At 40.2% G+C, this 22747-nt stretch overlaps 1 protein-coding gene across 3 annotated transcripts in view; it reads left to right on the top strand.

Moving 5' to 3' along the window:
• mpp2b (MAGUK p55 scaffold protein 2b) overlaps positions 1-22747 on the top strand; it is a 539799-nt gene that overhangs the window by 205848 nt on the left and 311204 nt on the right. The window lies entirely within an intron of this gene.

Genomic DNA, 22747 nt, shown 5'->3' with positions numbered 1-22747 from the left:
TGCTAAGAGGAAAATCAGCTTGGTTCAAGATGTTTTATCAGGTAATGTGTGAAAGGGTTAATGTTGGAGTCTGCATTAAGCTTCATCAAATCTGATGACTTCATAAGAGCTTATGTGGGATACAGAAAAGGATAAATCTATTATCTTGAATCTCCTGGTAGATCTTAGTTAAAATGTTTAACTTAATAATGCCATGTGGATCTGATTGCTATTGTGCAATAAGCACATCTTGCTTAAGGCAAAGGTCTATTCTAATTAAGACTAAATAGCAGTTTGGAATAGTCCTTTAGACCCTATAATGGAAAGGAATGGTAGCAACAAACTATCCCAAACATAAGCTGGTAATGGCAATGTGTACAACACCTAGCAGTGCTAATTAGTGATTTTTCAGGGGGCTAGTTAAATTTCAAAACAGACAGGTAAAATTAAATAGTGTATACACTAGAATTTGGAAATAATGACATCAGTTTGTCAGATTGCATCAGTGGAGAGGGAAACAGAGACATGCCTGACCTGTTAAGTATTTCCAGCATTTTCTGCTTTTATTTCAAAATTGGTGTTGCTTGTTGTAGATTGCAAAACACCAGACAGGAATTATCATCGTTTTCACAAATAGAAAAAGCAATGCGGGCAGTTTGAAGTACAGGAATTTCTCCCTTTCTAATTCTTCCTTTCAAATGAATCTATTGATTCATTTGAAATTGCTGCAACCAACTTATTATGGTTAAGTGTTCATGAGCTGATATGAAACTGTGTCATAGTCTCTCCTCACCTACCCATAGGAAAGACTGAGGAAATGATTGTTATACCATTAGAAATGATAAAAGCATAGAGCTTTTGAGTTTTATGTGGCCCTGACCATGGTCAATGTGATTTGCTTCTCTGTAGGACCTTGTAGTACAACAGCATGAATTGTTCTTGATGCAGAGATACCATTCCTGCCTGAGTGAACATTCAGTTTTAAAGCTTATCACTGGGTTTTATTGAATGGTAGGATGACAAGCTGCAACATGTTTTTTGGGCCCTCTGAGGTCGTTCTGTTCACTGTGGCACAGTACACAAGCTGGGGAATATAATTGCTATTCTACTGCCGTTATTAGTGCACACAGCACTTTTTCTTGCCTTTCATTCAGAGGAGCAATGTATTTCAGATTGTTGTTGATTGGATTCTGCCGGTTAGAAATATTATTTTAATATTTTTAAAGCCTACTTTCATTGGAAAGTTGTAATTACACGTGTGTAATTTATAGAAATTAATAATGCAGAACATAAATGATCAGCAAAGAACTGAAAGGAAATGAGTTTTTGCAGCATGTACAATGTGTTTCATAAACTAAATGTTGAAGCGGTCTTCTAGAATGTGCAGTACAGTTGTTAAATCTGAATTTGTAAAATATTTTGAAAAAATACTCAAAGTATTTCCTCGCATTGGAAACATAAATTAACAGTTTAATATATTTATATAACAAATATATGAACCCTGTTCCTTTGATCTCTCTGTGCCATGTAAATAATTGTTGAGAAAATGTTTACATTGCTCCTGTCTCCAGCAACTAAGAGAAGTGCATGTGTGGTGTGGCTTAATTTTTCCCATTATATCCCTTCCCGACAAGAAACATTATTCAGCTCAGTTTTGCTTTAGGTCAGTTTTTCTTAAATTAGGAACTTGGTGAATTTAAGAAATCCCTGTCATCCTTGGATGGCGCTACATAGATGTGTACTGTTGAAATCCAACCTTGATATGTTCAAGGTTCAATAGGTTTTGGACTTGCTGTTGACAAGGTTCATTGCCAAATCATTTCAATAGACTCTTTTTGCTGGTGGCTTTTGAATTTGTGCTGTAGCTGCGGAGCTTTGTATTGAGCGCAATTGTTGGGAATTTATATCAATGTCAGCAGGGCCCATGTCACTTTGACTGAACCACAAACTCTGCTGTGAGAATGCATTTGCAAAATCCAATCTGTCGTGTTTATATTCAGGAAACCCTGGACAAAATATTGCAATGATCTGTTGAATCAAGGTACAAAGAATGAAGATGTGACGAGGCTCATGATTTATCCTTTATGAGTCCAGAAAATACTCTCTATTCTGTATTTTATAGCAATGTGAAATATCCCAACATTGTAACATGCCAACCTGGCTGTCTAAAGGAGATGTATGTAAGCATCCTGGTGCCCATGGCCAGCTGTTTTCTGACATTACATAGGATAAAAATCTCTAATAATAAGCAGCACATCCTAGAGCCCTGTAGAAGGAAGACTGGACTACTTTAATATATTGGAGCCAAAGCTGTAAGGATGGTTTGTGAAATAGGTAGCCCATATGCTAGAGCGTGGCCACAAAGACTATGCAGAATCCTACCAGGCCTTGCCCAAGATATGTGGGGAATGTGGATTTCTGGAAGAAGCTTTAGAGCTGCTCATTTAACTGTATGCAGATTCTCACCAGTAATCACTGCTAAGAGATTAGTCTGATAAATGGGAAGGTAAGTAGCACTGACCACTTTCAGTTTCCAGAGCATGTGTGTCTGTGTGTGTGTGTGTGTGTTGAGAGACTGTGTGTGTGTTGAGAGACTGTGTGTGTGTCTGTGTGTGTTGAGAGACTGTGTGTCTGTCTGTGTGTGTATGTGTGTGTTGAGAGACTCTGTGTGTGTTTAACTGTGTGAGTGTCTGAAGTGAATAAATCTGTTTGTGTCTGTGTGTGTGACTGCTTGTGTGTGTGTGTGAGAGAGAGAGACTGTGTGGGTGTCTGAAGTGAATAAGTCTGTGTGTGTGTATGTGTGAGACTGTGTGGGTGTCTGAAGAGAATACATCTGTGTCTGTGTGTGTGAGACTTTGTGTGTGTGTGTGTCTGAAGTGAATAAGTCTGTTTGTGTCTGTGTATATGTGTGTGACTGTGTGTGTCTGAAGTGAATAAGTCTGTGTGCGCGGATGTGTGTGTCTGAAGTGAGTAAGTCTGTGTGTATGTGTGTATATCTGAAGTGAATAATCCTGTTTGTGTGTGTGTGTGTGTCTGAAGTGAATAAGTCTGTTTGTGACTGTGTGTATGACCTGCACACTGGGCCAGGGAAGGTGAAATATCCAGGCTGAAAGGTCATGGACCTTTTGAATCCCCATCCATATGTGAATTCTGTTGTATGTGCATTGAATACTGGTGTTAATTAAACTCAGCTCCTCACTGACCCCAGTTGTCTCCCATTTCCCAGATTATCTGGATTTGGGTATTGTCACTCTCGCTCCAGCTCTGCTTCATAAATGAAAGTCAAAAAAAACTTTTATTAGTTGACTGTGCTACTTGACATTTTCAATTGCCATCTTCATGAATCACTCATGTTTTATATTCTCAATTTATTGTGTTGATGTTGTTGTTTTTGCTCAAGCAGGTTGGGTTTTCTTCATATCTCAACTTTTATTTTGAAATTTAAGTTTAATGTTGCACCAATTCTAAATTTGTTCAACCAAAAGAGAAAATGCTGGAAAATCTCAGCAGGTCTGGCAGCATCTGTAAGGAGAGAAAAGAGCTGATGTTTTGAGTCTAACTGACCCTTTGTCAAAGCTCAATTTTTATAAATTTGTTCATCCTCTTGAGTGCGAAAAACATTGCTATATGGCTCCTCACCAGAAATCTTTAGACAACCCTGCTGTGAATTGGAAGACAGTGTTCAAATCTATAGAGTCTACCTTTGTTTTGAATTCTTTTGACTTGGAGATGTACAGTGACATTTTGCCCCAGAATTGGTGGGGCAGCTAATGGAAGTAATAAATATTCCAACCAGTTGCCACCTGCCTCCTTCCTGTAACCTCAGCAATCAAGATCTGGGTAAAGATGCATGGGCAATCTTTCCAATATAGCACCTATTATAGCCCCTAAGCATTCAATCAATCAACAACTGCATAAGGCCTGACCCATTACTGGCTCAATTACCTGCCTTCCCAGCAGGTAAGAATGATGGTTGTTTTCTCCCTATGGAAAAAAAGCCATCGACTTGCTAGGGTGAGAGAGTCCAATATTTGCCTCACCCCGGGAGCAGTTCATGATATTGATGCAGAGAGGGCATTTGCCACTGAAAACCATCCTCTGGCCTTTGCCTGTGAGCCCCACCTCCCGAGTCTGTATAACCCTGATGCCACAATTCATCCCGATGAAAAAGAACGTATCTTCTCACAGTTCAGGTTCGCTCTGCATGAGCTGCCGGTCTCGGATTGACTGTCAGCTACTTGTGTGAGGCAGGGTTTCATGATTTACAGCTTCTGATAGGTCAAGAAACATGCTGGATTGGCATTTGATCTGGTGGACTTTCTCTTCGATGAGTATGGGCATTAGTTGCTCTTAAAGATGCTCACCTTTCTTGCCATTGGGTCTTTATTGGATTGGGAATGAGTCTGTTCAGCCCATTATGTCCATATACAGCAATTCAATCGCTGCTACTTAATTCCAATTGATTCCCATTATCTTGCTTGGGTATTTTCAACAAACGCTAGTTAGTTTCCTTATATTGTTACATGTTGGTTATACTTCAGCTGTATTTGTAGATAGCAAGTTTATGGTTTTTACTTCTCACCATATTTAAATACTTCATCATCTTGGCTGACACCAGTATCTCTTGACAACGTAGCCCTTGCCAAGTACTGCACTGAAATGTTCATCTAAGCAATCACTGAACTGCTGGATAACTATTGAACCAATACATTTGTTATTCAGTCAACTGTACCACTACTGAATCACACTGAATTATATAAAGTGAAGAATAAACAAATTAACTGCATAATTCTGATTAGCTTCCCTACAGTGTGGAAACAGACCCTTCAGCCCAAAAAGTCCATACTGACCCTCCGAAGAGTAACCCACCCAGACTCATTTCCCTCTGACTAATGTATCTAACACTACAAGCAATTTAGCATGGCCAATTCACCTGACCTGCACATCTTTGGACTGTGAGAGGAAACCCACGCAGACACGGGGAGAATGTGCAAACTCCACACAGACAGTCACCTGAGGCTGGAATCATACTTGGGACCCTAGTGCAAACTTTTAATTTGGTTTTGTTCAGATATTCTCTCATATTTTTAAAGGAAATAGAATCCAGACAGGTTGAGGATTTTGACTTTGTATTCATTAATTACTCCATCCTCTATTACCGTTACTAATACTGTGTGTCCCTTTCCACACCACCTACCACCCCCAACCAATGTGGAATACTCATTGTCTCATGCATGTACTCTGCACATGGAAGTTGCTGAAATTACTTGCCTTGCACTTGGTAATTGCACATTCAATGGGCTCAGTTTTTCAAGGTGCAATGAATGCACCAGATTCTTTAACCTTTGCTTTTGCTGCATTAGAAATTCATCATTTGCCATTCCTGATAATGGCAGCCCCGATCCTCATCTTTATGCCTTATTTTTAAAGCCTCCTATTCCCAAGGTGGCAATAAGTACAAATTTCTTTCACTTTAGTTTGTTTTTTGAGCTGATAACTGTACTTGTTCCTTGGCTGTTGTTGAAATCTCTTGAGCAGGTATAAATTTCAAAGTAAAGAATAGGGGAAGGGGTGTTCACATTACCTAACAACGACAGTGAGTTGAATCATGTTATGCATTAGCAATAAAACATTCAGCAGTAGATTTCTGTGTAATAATTAAGCTGAGCTATATTGTCTTAAAATACTGGAGTCCTTTAGAATTTTTTTTGTATTTCCTGTTAATGTTGTGTGGGTCACTTGGAATATCTGAGCCCTCTTTATGTATTTGCTTCTTCAGTCTTGTGTCCCATTTAATCATCTATTGGATTCAAAGCTTCATTATTCAAATCCATCTCATTTCACATTAGATTACAGCAATCCAACTTACAACGACAGATTCATTTTCCCGAAAGTTCTGAAATTGAGGTGGAATCTTACCCTTTTACTGGCTGATGCAGTAGTAGGAGCAATTAGATCTGGAATCTGTCTCTGTAAAAACCATTTAGCATATGACCATAAGACACAAGAGCAGAATTAGCCATTTGGCCCAATGATTCTGCCATTCGATTATGGCTGATATGTTCCTGCGCTTCTCCCCATAACCTTTGATCCCTTTACTAAGCAAGAACCTATCTCTGTATAAAATACACTCAGTGACTTGGCTTCCAGAAGTCACTGTGGCAATGAGTTCCACAAATTCACCACCCTCTGGCCAAAGAAATTCCTCCTCATCTCAGTTCTAAAGTCTGTCTTCACTCTGAAGCTGTGCCTTCAGTTCCGTAGATCTCCTACTACTGGAAACATCTTCACATCCACTGTATCTAGGCCTGTCAGTATTCTGTAAGTTTCAATCAGATCCCCACCTCATCCTTCTAAACCCCATCGAATGCAGACCCAGACTCCTCAACCAGTCCTCATATGATGAGCCCTTCATCACCAGGATCACTCTTTAAACTCTCTGGACCATTTGCAAGGCCAGTACACCCACCGTGAAAGGCTGTTCCCTGATCTCTTGCCCGAGAGAGTCTGCGTTGATGTGAGCTCTAACATGGGAGAGAGAAAGTGGACACCTCAGCAGGCTTGATGGAAGTGGCTGAGGAGGTTAGCAACAATTGTGTGGTCCTTGAAGAAACCACGCCACAGAATTGTCCCAGTGGAGAAGGAGGCCACTCGGCCCTTTCTGTCTGCACTGACCTTCTGGGTATCAAAAGGATCCAAGACCTCAGTAGGCTGAAGAAATGAGTGGCTTTGAGCTGCCAAGCCTGACACTGCAGTACTGAGGCCTATACATCTGACAGCTCTGTTCCATTGTTACTCCAGGTACCTCACACACACATCTGAACAGTCAACACTCAGGCTTACTGTCAACCTGTTCCTTTTTTCCATCAGTGCCTCACATCCACCCTCGACAAATGGTTCCTCTCCACATTAAAAACCATTATGGTTACTCACACCTCGGGCAAGAAGCAGAGACTTTAGGCAGTGGAACCTCCACCGACGGGCACCTTGCTGACTATAGCCAGTACTTGCTCCTCTGGGAAGGATGCTGCAGGTGAGTGAGAGCCAGAGCCTGCTGAAGCACCAGTGCTCAACCACATTGAGAATGCTTCTATATTGGTGGTCTAACCTCCAGCTGAGTCTTCATATCAATCCCACCAACCTGGTGGAGGAGCTGAAGAGAAGGCATTTGATATTGCTGCTGCTAGGAAGTAGCTGACAGTGATGTGACCTCTGTCCTTGACTCTCAGCAAAGATGGATGGTGGAGCTACATTAGCTGCTCCTTTTCTGTGATGAGGCAAATAGCCGGCAAGTGCAGCTGAAGATGAGTGATGTGCCAGCATGTTGCAGGGCCTTCCAAGAAATTGACAACCACCAGGGACATACAATGACAGCTCACTTTCTCTGATTGAAGAGCAGTAACCTGTCCATGACTGGAGCACTTTGGCTTTGATTAAAACTTTACCCCAACTTCTCAGTTTCACTGAGTAAGCTCTTTCCACTTTGTACTCGTCATGGTGGCCCTGTTGTATTTCTGATAGGTCAATAAACCATCTGCCGGGCTGGGAATTTCAGAATATGGAGGTAAAGTAGTTTGCAATGAGTTTAACACTTCCAAAACTTCTTCACTACTTCGCCAACAGATCCAATGAAGCTCCCACCTTGGCATCATTGTCACCCTGGGGTAACCTGGAAAAAGATGTGCTCATTCAGGGATCCATTTCCAGGAGCTTCCTGCCTTTCTCCTCTTCAACCCTGCCCCGGTCAACATGAGAGAAACTCTGCCCTTGATCTTCTATTGTAAATGAAGAGCTTTCTTTATTCCCAAACTGTAAAGCCTTATTCTCTTTGTTTCATTCTGAATGCAATGTATAATCAGATGTTCTTGGATCAAAACTAGTTATATGCTCTTTGAATATCTTGCTGTAATCTCAAAAACAGACTGAACTTCATGTCTTCATAATACACAACATTATTTTTGATATTAGAATACAAAGGCAATGACGTCCATTCAGCTTTTATTACCTTCGGCATATTAAAGTCTTGCTGTGCTTCACTAACTATTTCATTAAAGCCTTAACAAATGACGCACATAAAGATGACCACTGTGATCTGATCTGCAAAATGAAATGTGCTATAAACAGGATCACATGTAGTTGCAATAACGCATAATCAGGAGGGTTTCTAATCTGTAAAATCAGCACAACTTCCTAGTTGCAGTCGTGTTATCAGCCGAAGGTGCCAAATGGGGTCTTTCACCTCTCAATGAGTGAGTTGGATGGCTAGTCAATGTTAAAATATTCAGTATTCAAAGTGATTGGTGTATCATCAGTATTATTTAGCAACATTTCCAGATTTCAAACTAGCCTATTGAAAGTCTGCTCTCAAAGATCTGAATCTCAGTAATGTCGTAAATCTGTGAAAAAAAATAAATGTTCACTTAGCATTCAAACGTAAGGTTTAGAAATTACACTATACAAAGTAAAATGTTGTCGGTGCTGGAAATTTGGAAATACTCCGAGCTCAAACAACATCTGCATAGAGGGAAAAGCAGAGTAAATGTTTCAGATCAGTACGTTTCAAAACTTGGTTTCTCTCTCCACAAAATCTGCCTGACCATGTGAGCTATCTTCCCTCTAACCTTTCCTGCCATTCCCCAGACCCCTGAGGGGTCCATGCATGGCGATGACTTCTGACACCAGGAGTCAATATGTCAGCGGGTGATACAGAATGTGCGGATTCTCTGAAGGGCCGAGTTGCCACAGTAGCTTGCTGTTGGGTGTTTCCAGCATTTTCTCTTCATTGGCTAGTGAATTACATTTAACTCTGCTCAAAATGATAGGGTATAAAGCTTTTCTGTAATGATAAGTTCAACAATGAATGGCAACCCCCACTCAGAATAGCAATAGCTGGCTCTGATGAGACATGTAAGTGCTGAGAACAGAGAAATATCTTGAGCCAATGGTGTTCAAAAATTTCTATAAATGAACTATGTTCCATCTTCAAGAGCTTCATAGTAACATATTAAAGGGAAAAGTATTCCATTCCTGATCACTGACATATTTGACCTTCTTAAAGACAAAACTACTGTCTTTACTGATAAATTTAATCATGCCTATTTAGTTGATTGCAAAAACAATGTCTGTTGAACACCTTATTAGGAAAAGGTGATTTTTGTTTATTTCAGGTTGAAATGTCACCGCTTGGTAAATGTCTATCTTAGTCCATTTCTTCATGTTGTCACTCATAACATTAACTTTCAGAATATCAGTTTAATTCCTGTCAGAAACTGGTCAGTGCAAACTTATATTTTCTTTGCCATCCCTTCATTCACCCATTGTTTGCTCGCTAATTTTCTTGTTTCCTTGTGTCCTCTGTGAATTCAAAAGTTGTCTTCCATGTTTGCCTAATTCCTTCATTCAGAATATGACTCAGTTATTTTGTAAGAAAGGCCAGTTGATGAAAATACTTAATGCAGTGGAAAGCACCATCATTTCTATTCACAAACATGTTTCTCAGAGTTAGATTCCAGGTTGTTGACAAATGTATGACATTGTAACAGCATTTTGATACATATATTTCACAATTGGCACAATTTGACACTACAATCTGATTTAATTTCTTCTTTCAGGCATTGGGACTTAACAAAAACAATTCGTGACCATATTTTTTTCAAAACAATTCCTGTATGTTGCTGTATATTACAAATGTCAGTTGTGAACAAATATACTAATCATTACATGACTGCTAGTTGCCTGTTTGCAGAATTTAAGTTGTCCCTCTTTGAAACCCCTAACAATTGGGTTGTGTAGACATTACAAGATTAGCCGATGAAATATTTTGCATATATTAAGCCATAAAATGATTTGATGTAATCACAAGAGGGTGCTATCAAGTGGTAGTGTTTTGAAATTTTCTTTAAGCCTGACATAACGACATGTCATTTTCTCCAAATGTTAATATTAATTGAAAATAGTTTACATAATATGTTTGTCACAGATGGAACGTTAGCTACTTGTAGCCTGGAAATATTTGATATTGTGTGACATACTAATTGCACCATCTGTGTTTTTCTTCACTGTGATGGTGAACCATAATAAATAAAGGACTTCCAGTAAATCACCACAATCTAAAACAGCGAACATCCAACTTGATTTTGCCTGCTTATAATGTTTGCAATATTTTATAATAATTTAAGAAAGTTCTGTTGTCACTTCTGCTCCTTAATTTCTTCCTCTTAATATGAATTATGCATACATTCTCCATTATGATACATATTTTGTATTGCAGTGTTGCTCATAGCATAAATTTAATCTCGAGACCTGTTCCACTTTGACCATGTGATTGGTCCTCTTAGCTGTAAATTCATTTTCTTCAACTAGAGTAAACAATTTAATAAGTGTGCTATACTTATCCCAGTGTCAAACTTAAAGATAATACATTGTCCTTGACATAAACAGGTTCTATCAAATCTGAGTTGGTTGGATCAGCAATTTCCTTTAGGAATGTATTGGCTAGCTTTTCTGTCAGTGGTTCAACCATATCAATATTTTTGTCGAGTATTGTTATGATAGGGGGTAATTCTCCTGTTTAATTTAAAACCAGTAACACAGAAAAGATTTATCCCAGGCAGTAATCTGTAACAATTCAGGTTGCCAAGAGCTATTTAAAGTCAAAATTAACAACTTTAATTCTTAAAATATAACAAAGAATAATTAACTAACAACTATGTACAAGTTCTTACTCTAACCTACCTTTTACCTTACCTTCTATAATACTAATCTGATCAAACTCTTAATTAAGATTTACAAAGCAACACTTCTTATCTCAAAACCAGGCAGCTTTCTATTTGAATCTTCTTGTGTCTTCTTTTCTTTTTAGGAATTTCTGTGTCACAGGTTACTGATCGAAAAGGTACCTTTTAAGAGAGCAATTTTTCAAGCAGTCTGTTACATGCTGTGGCTTGGCGGTTCTCCTCTCAACTGTTCAATTTTCCTGGGTCGTATGCCCCCAAAGTATTGGATTGTGTCATTGGCTTTTAAGATTGTCAATATACTAAATTTAAACTGGATTGGAGTTTGGTATTTTTTGGGGTATAATTTAAACTGATTGGCAAAATTTGATTTTGTTTTTTGTCTCCAGGCAATGAGCTAATTGAATTGTTCGACCAAGTGTTGCATTATTAGCTTATTGGGAACACTTAGTGCTGTGTCCGGTAGTTCTGCTGCTTTTGACTCTCTTAAAGTACATCCACATCATCATAACAGTATTCATTTGACTTGTTGCTACTTCATTAAGGTGACTTCTACACATTGTCTGGAAGTGACCTATCATTTTACAGTTGTAGCATTCTTTTAATAGCTGTGAGGATTCCTTATTTCACACCACTGACATTGAGTCTTAATATCTGCTATTAAATTGTCACATCTCTCTTTTTATGCTTTGATGAACTATAATGTGTCAGTTGTGATTGGTCTTGAATAAAATAGTGTATTTATTTGTTCCACTTGTGGCCTTATGTCCAACCTGAAAGCAATTTTACATATTAAAACTTTTCTCTAATCTTCTGTTATATTTTACCTATCTCTGCCAAACATTATTATTTCCCCTGCTATTTCTTCATAATATGGTTATTTATTCTTCATATTTAATTATTTTCATTTCTTTGTAATGCTGCTTTCAATGCAGCTTTACTTCCTTTCCCAATTGGATTCTTACATCTTCATGACAACAAAGCTGTTTACTTCTTTTATTCAAGGCTTTCAAACTCTGAATTGTAGCAATGCTATACTTCTGTACAGCTTATTAGATTTTCCTAGTTTGTGTGTTTTTGAGATCAGAATCAAGGTTTCTCAAGGCAAAATAGAGATCCCTGCTTTCTGCAGTCAAAATGAAGGTTTCTTGCTGTTGTCAAACTAGATGAACTCCTGCCTTTCATAGCAGACAGTGCTTGTAGTTTCTGATAACTTTCACAAATAAAGCCTGGTGCCTATGGCCTTTTTAAATTCTTCCCACCTGAATCTGTTTAGGTTATCATTCTGCTGCCTCTATCCCAGTTTCGATTGTCTCCTTATCTTCAGTTATACTCTGTCTCTTTAGGCCATTTAATTATCCCATTGTCACCTTATTTCTGGCTCTGTGACATTTCCGGTCCAGCAACCTCAATTCAAATTAGTACGACAGTGCTTGGTTTACCATGCCTTGTGGTACCCACTGAGGTGATAACACTCATTATGAGTTGTAAGTACTTACTTTTCACTTCAGCCCATTCCAGATCACTAATTCATAGCCAACCCTTTGCTCAGCAAGGGCTTCTAACTTTACTCAAGGAGCCCCGAAGGCTGATCATTCCTAGCTGAACTTTTCACCAGAATTCTCGAGGGCATAGGTTTAAGGTGAGAGGCCAAGATTTATATGAGACCTAAGGGATGACTTTTTCACCCAGAGGGTGGTGCATGTATGGAGCAAGCTGCCAGAGGAAGTGGTGGAAGCTGGTGCAATTACAACATTTAAAAGGCATCGAGATGGGTATATGAATAGGAAGGGTTTAGAGGGATATGGGCCAAAAGCTGGCAAATGGGACTAGATTAATTTAGGATATCTGGTCGGCCCAGACGAGTTGGATCTAAGGGTTTGTTTCCGTGGTGTATGTTTCTATGATTGCTCTTATAGGTCTTTGCTCCGTGATGTAATGTATAACTGCAAGGTGAGACCAGGTCCAAGCTCACACTTGCTTCTGCACTTGTCTTACAATGTCGAAAGTGAAAGTCAAATCTTTCCCTGAGTTTGTCTTCAAGATATTTGACAGGTCAGGTAATATGGCCCTCAACAGTCTCGGTAGTTAGGTCTTAAAGTCTTTGAAGCAATCAGTGTTCTGTGATTGCTCCTAGGTACATGGTTATTCTCTGCTCCTGGATCCAATGGAAGTTTCACTCTTGTTTCCTATGCTATTAGGCAATGTTGCCCACCACTGCTGCTCTATCAAATCTGCTGCAATGCTAATCAATGCTGGCTTGTAGTTGGAGGTAGTTTGCTGATACCATTCCATTTCCTTGACTGGCTCAAAAGACCTACTTAGTTTACAATAAAGAAGAAAAACGATTGGTGAGTCTCAATGAGAAAACATTCTTGTCTTATGATTGCTACGTGCCAGTTTTGGACTGGGGTGGACAACATTAAAAATCACACATCGTCAGATTATAGTCCAATGGGTTTATTTAAAAGTACAAGCACTGCTCCTTCGTCAGATAGCTAATAATCCCACCCCACTCGCTATCTGATGAAGGAGAAGCGCTCTAAAAGCTTGTACTTCCAAACAAATGTGCTGGACTGTAACCTGGTATTGTGTGTTTTGTTTTAAATTAGTGAGCAAGACATTGTTGTTAATTACTGATGTGTTCCCTTTGAGATCCAAAGATTTTCTGCCTTTCCCTACCCATGTCCTTATGTTACATTAGACTGGGTGGAGCTTGATATAATCTTTCAGAGCCTTGTGCAGAGGATCGTCTGTGTGCAAGTCATTGAAGACACTGGCATCCAGTGAGAAAAGTTTGATAGACCTTGGCTCCACATACATTGTATCTAGGTAACCTGGGCTGTATCTCTGAAGCACCTGCTGCCAGTTGCAATGGCTTAGACTCAATAAGATTTTTAACACTTGAGGGATTGAAAATAAAGAATTGGAACTAGCTGAACCTGGAGCCTGACTGGAGACAAAGCTAGGAATCAGACACCTTTTCATGGGTGTCTCACTAAAAGAAGTACCCTCCTTCCCATTAATTCATAAATTCATTTTTACACTGGCAAATAGAAAGGGGATGAAATTGGCCCAGTAGGGCTCCATGGGTTTTTTGCCCACTTAACTTGCCTATAGATTAATATGCTTGAGAATAGCTAGTCTAATGGCAATCAGTCCTACTGGAGTTGACTTCCCTGAGTTCCAGCTGTCACAGATTCTCCTTCCCTTAATAAACAGGTGTTTTTCCAAGTCCAAGCTTCTCCAGAAGCATGTAATAATATTTCTGAGCAATTTATCAGAAAATAGAAAACAGGAATTTTAGGGGCACTAGTAAACAGTTGTACTGTCTCTGGGCTCTGGGTTCAAGACCCACCTGCACCAGAGGTACATAATAACAGGAAAGCACTGCTGCCTCACAGCGCCAGGGACCTGGGCTTAATTCCACCCTTTGGTGACTGTCTGTGTGGAGTTTGCACATATTCTTTGTGTTGATAAGGGTTTCCTCCAGATGCTTTGGTTTCTACCCACAGTCCAGAGATATGCAGGTTAGGTGGATTAGACATGGGAAATGTAGGGTTACAGGGATGGGGTGGGTTTGAGTGGGATGCTCTTTGGAGGGTCAGTGTAGACTTGATGCGCCAAATGGCGCGCTTCCACATTCTCAGTATTCCACAATTCCATGATCGCTAAATAGGTTAATTAGGAAATATTGAAAACAGGAGCTTTGATTGATTATCCAGTTAAACCTGTTAACCTGACTTTTTGTAATAACTGATCAACATCTTCAGTACATTGTGACAGGGCAAAAAGAGACCAGAGTATAACCACATGAAATGGAAGTCGAGACGTTGCAACAGAAGCCGGTCTTGTAAGTTGTAGGTATACCCAAAATGACTTCATTTTTATATAGAGGAGAAAATAAACCTCAAATACATGAAGCATGGAAGAGAGGACAAAATTGAACACATGATCTATTTTCCAAGGGATAGGTCAATGGACCAGTCACCTCAATTTTTTTGGTTTTATTTCTTCATTTGATATAGTATCATATGGTACTGGAATGTTTCTTGGAAACAAGTTTGTTTAAAATGCCTTCCTGCCAGCAGCAACAGAAAACCAATTAGTCAGAAAATTCTTTTGATTAATTAAAGATAATTGCCAGGTCGAGGATTTGAATCATGTTTGATTCACTGTAGGGTCATTGCAGTCAGGGCTGCAGGCAGTATATTTAAAATCCTACATGGTTTTTCCAAATGCTGCTCCCTACACTAATCTCCCCATCTTCAATTTGACTAAATAGAGCCACGCAGGTGAACAAAGCAATCAAAAAGGCAAACAAAGAATCCAAGGTCCATTTCTAAAGGAAGTCAGTTAATGAACAGATATATCTGTGCAGAATCTTGGTTAAACAACCCTTAAACAGTACAGAGTACAGTTCTGATCATATTATAAAGAAGACAGGTAGCCCCTGGAGAAGTGGCGTAGTTTGCTAATCTCATCCTGCTATTCCAGGAGTTGTCACAAAATTAGAAGGTTTTTAAAAAGTATGCAGAATTCTGCAATTTACTTGTCTTTTTGACCCAGGTTGACAGAGACCAGGTCCTGTATTTAACACGAATGATTATTTATTATAAATAAATAGCTTAGAATTGAAGATAAGCAATTATGAATGATCAAAACATAACTCTACTAGTTAAAACTCTAACCTTATTAAAAACTCTTCCTGTGCGCATACACGTAGACAAGAAAAAAAAGTGTGGAGGGAAAAACACCAAAAGCAGTTGTTTGGACATTTGGTTTGTCAGGACATGCTATTCCGTCATTCTCCTTCTCCAGATATTTTCATTTGCTTGTAGAAGGTACGGGTGACTGCTTCCCACTTGGAGAAAGGCCTTTGACTCATCAATTAAAAGTCATAGCTTACAGCAATTTAGAGTAGGGAAATAAACTTGCTTTCAAGATTGGGATGTGTTTTTACTCCAGAGTGAATCCAATGGTCTTTATCAAACGATTCATATCTGAAGCTGTTCGACTACTGGCGATTATAGTTGTTGCCAGGAAGAAAGCCTTTGTCATCAATATCTGGTCACTAGTCTACAGACCAATCAGCTACTTGTTGTCAGCCAAAGCTCCATTTATACAGACCCTTTAACTCCAGTTCATCTGCAAACTATGTTACCATTCCTGTTTGAGGAAGCAACTGTGTAAATAATACTTGCAATGAGTGTCAGGTTACTTGGCTTTAAAAGGTGCATCAAAGTTTGGGAGAAGATTTGTAGCTCGGGTGCTCGTTGTTGTGGTTCTGTTCGCCGAGCTGGAAAGTTTTGTTGCAAACGTTTCGTTCCCTGTCTAGGTGACATCCTCAGTGCTTGGGAGCCTCCTGTGAAGCGCTTCTGTGGTGTTTCCTCCGGCATTTATAGTGGCCTGTCCCTGCCGCTCCCGGTTGTCAGTTTCAGCTGTCCGCTGTAGTGGCCGGTATATTGGGTCCAGGTCAATGTGTTTGTTGATGGAGTTTGTGGATGAGTGCCATGCTTCTAGGAATTCCCTGGCTGTTCTTTGTTTGGCTTGCCCTATAATGGTAGTGTTGTCCCAGTCGAATTCATGTTGCTTGTCGTCTGCGTGTGTGGCAACTAAGGATAGCTGGTCGTGTCGTTCGTGGCTAATTGATGTTCATGGATGCGGATCGTTAGCTGTCTTCCTGTTTGTCCTAGATAGTGTTTTGTGCAGTCCTTGCATGGGATTTTGTACACTACATTAGTTTTGCTCATGCTGGGTATCGGGTCCTTCGTTCTGGTGAGTTGTTGTCTGAGGGTGGCTGTTGGTTTGTGTGCTGTTATAAGTCCTAGGGGTCGCAGTAGTCTGGCTGTCAGTTCTGAAATGCTCCTGATGTATGGTAGTGTGGCTAATCCTTTGGGTTGTGGCATATCCTCGTTCCGTTGTCTTTCTCTTAGGCATCTGTTGATGAAATTGCACGGGTATCCGTTTTTGGCGAATACCTTGTACAGGTGTTCCTCTTCCTCTTTTTGCAGTTCTGGTGTGCTGCAGTGTGTTGTGGCCCTTTTGAATAGTGTCTTGATGCAACTTCGTTTGTGTGTGTTGGGGTGGTTGCTTTCATAGTTCAGGACTTGGTCTGTTTGTGTGGCTTTCCTGTATATCTTTGTGGTGAATTCACAAGGTATTCGCCAAAAACGGATACCCGTGCAATTTCATCAACAGATGCCTAAGAGAAAGACAACGGAACGAGGATATGCCACAACCCAAAGGACTAGCCACACTACCATACATCAGGAGCATTTCAGAACTGACAGCCAGACCACTGCGACCACTAGGACTTATAACAGCACACAAACCAACAGCCACCCTCAGACAACAACTCACCAGAACGAAGGACCCGATACCCAGCATGAGCAAAACTAATGTAGTGTACAAAATCCCATGCAAGGACTGCACAAAACACTATCTAGGACAAACAGGAAGACAGCTAACGATCCGCATCCATGAATATCAACTAGCCACGAACGACACGACCAGCTATCCTTAGTTGCCACACACGCAGACGACAAGCAACATGAATTCGACTGGGACAACACTACCATTATAGGGCAAGCCAAACAAAGAACAGCCAGGGAATTCCTAGAAGCATGGCACTCATCCACAAACTCCATCAACAAACACATTGACCTGGACCCAATATACCGGCCACTACAGCGGACAGCTGAAACTGACAACCGGAAGCGGCAGGGACAGGCCACTATAAATGCCGGAGGAAACACCACAGAAGCGCTTCACAGGAGGCTCCCAAGCACTGAGGATGTCACCTAGACAGGGGACGAAACGTTTGCAACAAAACTTTCCAGCTCGGTGAACAGAACCACATTAAAAGGTGCATATAAAATATTTATCTTCCTATTTCAGTTCACAATCAAAAATACAGAAACAATAAAAATATAAGGTCTTTACAAGATGATACCAGAAGTGAAAGGTTATAACTATCTGGAACAACAGAGTAGGCTCGGGTTCCATTCTCTGGACAAGATAAGACTGAGGCAACAGCTAATAAAGGTCTATAAAATTATCTAGGGCTTGATTGAGAGAATACGTGACCACTTGTGATTGCTTCCAAAACTGAGCATCATAGACACAAATAAATCCAATAAGGGATTCAGAGGAGTTTTCTTTACGGGGTAAGCACTGTGCAGTTGAAATAAACAAAATAAATGCAATTAAGTGAAGGTTAATTAGGTACATGAGGGAGGAAGGAATAGAAGGTTCTGCTGATTGGGTTTGATGAAAGTTGCAAGGAGCATATTTAGGCGGAATGACCTGATTCTATGCTCTTCTGTATATTTCTCCATGGTGCTCAGAATATGGTCTTCAAGATACTTATGAAATTTACATTAAACATGGGAATTCTGATGAACTTTTATACACAGCCCCAGTTCATCAGGGAAGTTTCCAAGAGCCAACTATATTCATCTCCTTCTTCAATGATCTTCTCTCCATCATAAGGTCAGAAGTGGGGATGTTTGCTGATGATTGCACATATGTTCAGCACATTCACACTCATCAGATACAAATGCAGCAAAACCTGGACAATATTCGGGTTTGGGCTGAAAAGTGGCAAATGTCGTTCTTGATATACAAGTCCCAAGCTATGCCCATTTTCAACAAGAGACAATATAAACAATGCTCTGAGGCACTAATGCAATTACGATTTACATTCTTGAAGTTATCATTGATGAGGAGCTGAACAGAATCAGCACATGAATACTATGGCTGCAAGGGCGGGTCCGAGGCTAGGAATTCTGCAGCAGTGCAAGAAGGCATTTCACCGCATGTTCTTCAAGGCAGTTAGGGATGGGCAGTAGATCCTGGCCTAGCTAGCAACACCCATATATCATAAAAGATTTTAAAAACCCTTATACTACATAAACTTTATCATATTTTTAAGCTTAAAGATAAAATTAAACAATTTCTCCTTGAAGGCTATCTCAACAATTGTTGCCCACGCCTTCTCCCACTCCACCTCTCATCACCACCATTGCATTCTTAAAATGACCTATCCACCAGACCTCATACAACAATGTTGTGCCCTCTCAGTCACTCAGTCAGCTCACAGAGACTCCTCAATACAGCTCCAAGTTCATACTTCTATCCTTTACCTCTATAGTGCTCTTCTTCCCTTTTCTTCACTCAATTCAATCCTGAATCTTCTACTTCCTGAGTTCAAAGTAACATGTTTCTTCACATGTATGCACCTCCATTCAATATCCTCCCTCTCTGCACTTTTAATTCTGCTTCCTATTTTTCTCCCTTCTCCTCAGTTAATTGTCACTCTTTTTCCCTTCCTCCTTAATTCATGTTGGCACTGTCTTTATGAGCTGAAAATGTGCTATTGGAAAAGCGCAGCAGGTCAGGCAGCATCCAAGGAGCAGGAGAATCGACGTTTCGGGCATGAGCCCTTCTTCAGGAAAGAAGGTGTCTTTATGTGCCATATAATTGGTGTTTTCACTCACTCCGCATCCCAAAACATTGTTCTTAACTTCTCGCTCCTTTCCAATTCCAAACTCTCCAGGTTTCTCCTCCTTTATCTATTCCATTTAAAAATGCTATTCCTGTCACCTTGCCCCACTCAGTTCCCTTTCCCCAATCCACACTGGATTTCCTGCTGAATTTCTTGTTGTTGCTGCTGCTACAAGTAATTTCAGCTCGTAGGAAGTCGTGGTAAGTCCTTAACTCACCAGAGTTCCCCGCGGCATAGCAGTCATAACTTGTTTTGTGTAAGGGTAATGCTGATTGAGAGAAAGGCAACTTTGGTTTCAATTTGCTCATTCAGACACACGTATCGGCACAGACTTTGCCATCATTGAGATGGTTATGCGTTCTGGCCAGTTGCTAAGGTGCAATATTTTTTTCCCTTTAGAAATCAGGGACACTCTCCCTGGGAATTGGCCCTTCATCTGAGCTTAGAGCTAGGATTAAAACAAATGTTATGGCATAAATCATTATAACTGAATCAAATATTTACTATAAATGTTCCACAGGCCATAGTGGACACTGATATTTACAAGTAGAAAAACATCTTGCTTTAATGACAGCTTTCTAATTCAAGTCAACCGGATTAGATTAGATTACTTACAGCGTGGAAACAGGCCCTTCGGCCCAACAAGTCCACACCGACCCGCTGAAGCGCAACCCATCCAGACCCATTCCCCTACATTTACCCCTTCACCTAACACTACGGCAATTTGGCATGGCCAATTCACCTAACCTGCACATTTTTGGACTGTGGGAGGAAACCGGAGCACCTGGAGGAAACCCACGCAGACACGGGGAGAATGTGCAAACTCCACACAGTCAGTCGCCTGAGGCGGGAATTGAACCCAGGTTGCTGGTGCTGTGAGGCAGCAGTGCTAACCACTGTGCCACCATGCCACTCATAATGATATTTAATATGTTCATCAACCTGGCAATCCTATGTCTGAAGATTTATGGTTGTTTCACTGAAAACAAATTTGTTGACCTCTTGGTAAAAAAATTACTCCTTTTGAGCAAAATCACAGAGAATTATATTGAGAAATGTGTATGAGGAAGACAAACGTATTTCAAGGATGGTATTTAATTTCACTGAAGAATCTCACTAACAGTTGTGCTTTGGAATAATTCAATTAGCACACAAATGAAAGAAAAGGGACAGCTATTATTACATCTAACAATTGCAAATACAACAACATGTTCCCAAATTAAAGTCTTTGATTAGTTACATCTAAAATTTGGTTGGCTTCATGTAGCTTCACTTGATATCAACAGAGCTTGAAGGACATTTCATCACCCAAAGATAGGTTGACAGCAGTTCTTGCTGCTTGATTACTCATTTCTTTCCCAATTGTACCTCTATTCACAGAGCAGCCAGAATGTTTAGTAGATCATGTTCTGTTGTTAGCAATAGAATTTAGAGCTGATGCAAGTTTGCTGAAATTTTATTGCCAGATCGAGATCAAATTATGTCAGTTTGAATACAGTTGTATAATTATCTTGGGGAAGAATTTTCTCAGATTCTGAGTGATGTGGCCTATGATGGGATTTCCGGCAGGATTGGATGGGAAGCCTAGTGGGATATGTTTTGTTTTCACTGGGAAGCAGTGCATTGCCAATGAAGGGAGATTGTTGCTTGCTGCATACCTTGTTGATATTCTAACTCAGTTTAATAATATTCTGCTTCCTATCTTGCTAAAAGCGACAAATGAGCTAGATATTGACAAAAGTTAACGTGGAAGCAGGAGCAAGTACCTGATGAATTTAGCTCACCTCTTGCTCCGAAGGATCTCCATATTGCGTATAACCATGTTGTATTGGAGGGCATGATCCATAGGCAGAGGCTGAAAATATCCCACTTCCACACAGATTAGCACCTGGCATTTACCACCACGATCATCATGGCACCTCTCTGACACACTGGTAGGGTACTCTGGAGGAACAGACCTGCATTGCAGGGCACATGTTAGGTAGTATTGAAAGGGTACATGGACAAGATCCCAGCTAAAGGATTGGACCAGGCTACATCTCAACGTTGCTCATTAAGTACTCATTCACTCAGTCAGTGTCTACCTGCATGCTCATTGTATCTCTGCTTTTTAAAGGGAAAAACCATTGCACACAGACCTTCAGCATTCTGAATACCTGGCCATCCTAATGCATGGCCTCACCTGATAGAGGGCTTTTGCCCGAAACGTCGATTTTACTGCTCCTCAGATGCTGCCTGAACCACTTCCAGCGCCATTAATCCAGAATCTGGTTTCCAGCATCTGCAGTCATTGTTTTTACCTCACCTGATATACCTCAATGTACAACTGTTACCAGTGAAGATGGGGGATGTTATATAAATTAATGGTCCTTGTGGAGTTGTGTTGGAGCTGCATCAAGCTCTACCCAGTCAGATGTGTCGTAAATTCTTTGAATGGAGATCAGGGAGTGAGACATGAGATCCTCATGGAGACAGACAGTTAGTGTCTTTATGGTATTCTAGCTATCCAACCTAACTTTACCTATTGCTATCATCAATAAATTATCTTGTTGGGTAAGACAGATGCCTCATTTTGTTAAGGCTCAATAGTATTTCAGCTTTTATGATTGCTACTTAGAGGCCCTTAGTCTTACCATAGGAAGGAGGATTGGTGGCACCATCTACCACAATCACAGCCACCATTGCAACAATCTGGTCATGTAACTGGACTGCCTGACACTTGAATAATAGAGTAAATCTACTATGGACAATTTGATCTTGGATGCTGTAATGATGGTCAGAGGAAGTGCTATAAAGATACTCTGAATGTTTCACTTAAGAGTTTTGATATTGACTCAAAGTTGTGGGAGAAGCTCACTCCAGACTGTTGCACCTTCCAAAACCAATTAGGAATGAAGCTGCCCCCTCTGAAAGCAAGTACTCATCAGAGACAGAGAGATACTGTAAGGAGAAGACTTGACTAAAGGGATTGATAATATCCTGTCCTCATTGCAGCAGAGCCCTTTGGGTGCAGATCAATCTGAGCAGTTGTCTACATATCCACCAGAGCCATGCCAAACACCCAATACGATGATCGTATTGAAATGAAGGTGAGCAGATGACCATGAGGCAGTGCCCCTTATTTCATGAGCTGTAACCCATACTTCTAGATTTGTGACTAACAGTTTGTCAGCTGTTGCATATTGCAGAAGCCAGTAAACATTAGGATTGTGGCCCTCAGCAAAATGTTGGAGTAACCCCTTGAACAGATGTGTCTTACTAATTATATTTACATTGTTTCCTTTCCTTCATCCTTTGGCTAAATTGTTGAGTTTTGTCTCAGGTGCTAACATTTAAAGACAAACTGTTAGATAATTATCGGTGAAGCCAAATTTCTGAAGAGAGTTTTTTGGTGTACTCATTGTCCTGATGATTTTCACAGCTATATTTTAATTGCTTTTTGGCGCTACTGTTGTCTTTTAATTACAGTAGCTGGAAATGACACTATTTGTTATTATGAGAATCCAGGAGGAGGCCAAAATTGAAA

This window comes from Chiloscyllium plagiosum, unplaced genomic scaffold, assembly GCF_037043375.1.
Source record: "Chiloscyllium plagiosum isolate Xiang-an unplaced genomic scaffold, Cpla_swu_hap1 HiC_scaffold_32, whole genome shotgun sequence".
NCBI classification, from domain to species: domain Eukaryota; kingdom Metazoa; phylum Chordata; class Chondrichthyes; order Orectolobiformes; family Hemiscylliidae; genus Chiloscyllium; species Chiloscyllium plagiosum.
Note: the sequence above shows the minus strand (reverse complement) of the source record. Positions and strands in the feature narration are given on the sequence as shown.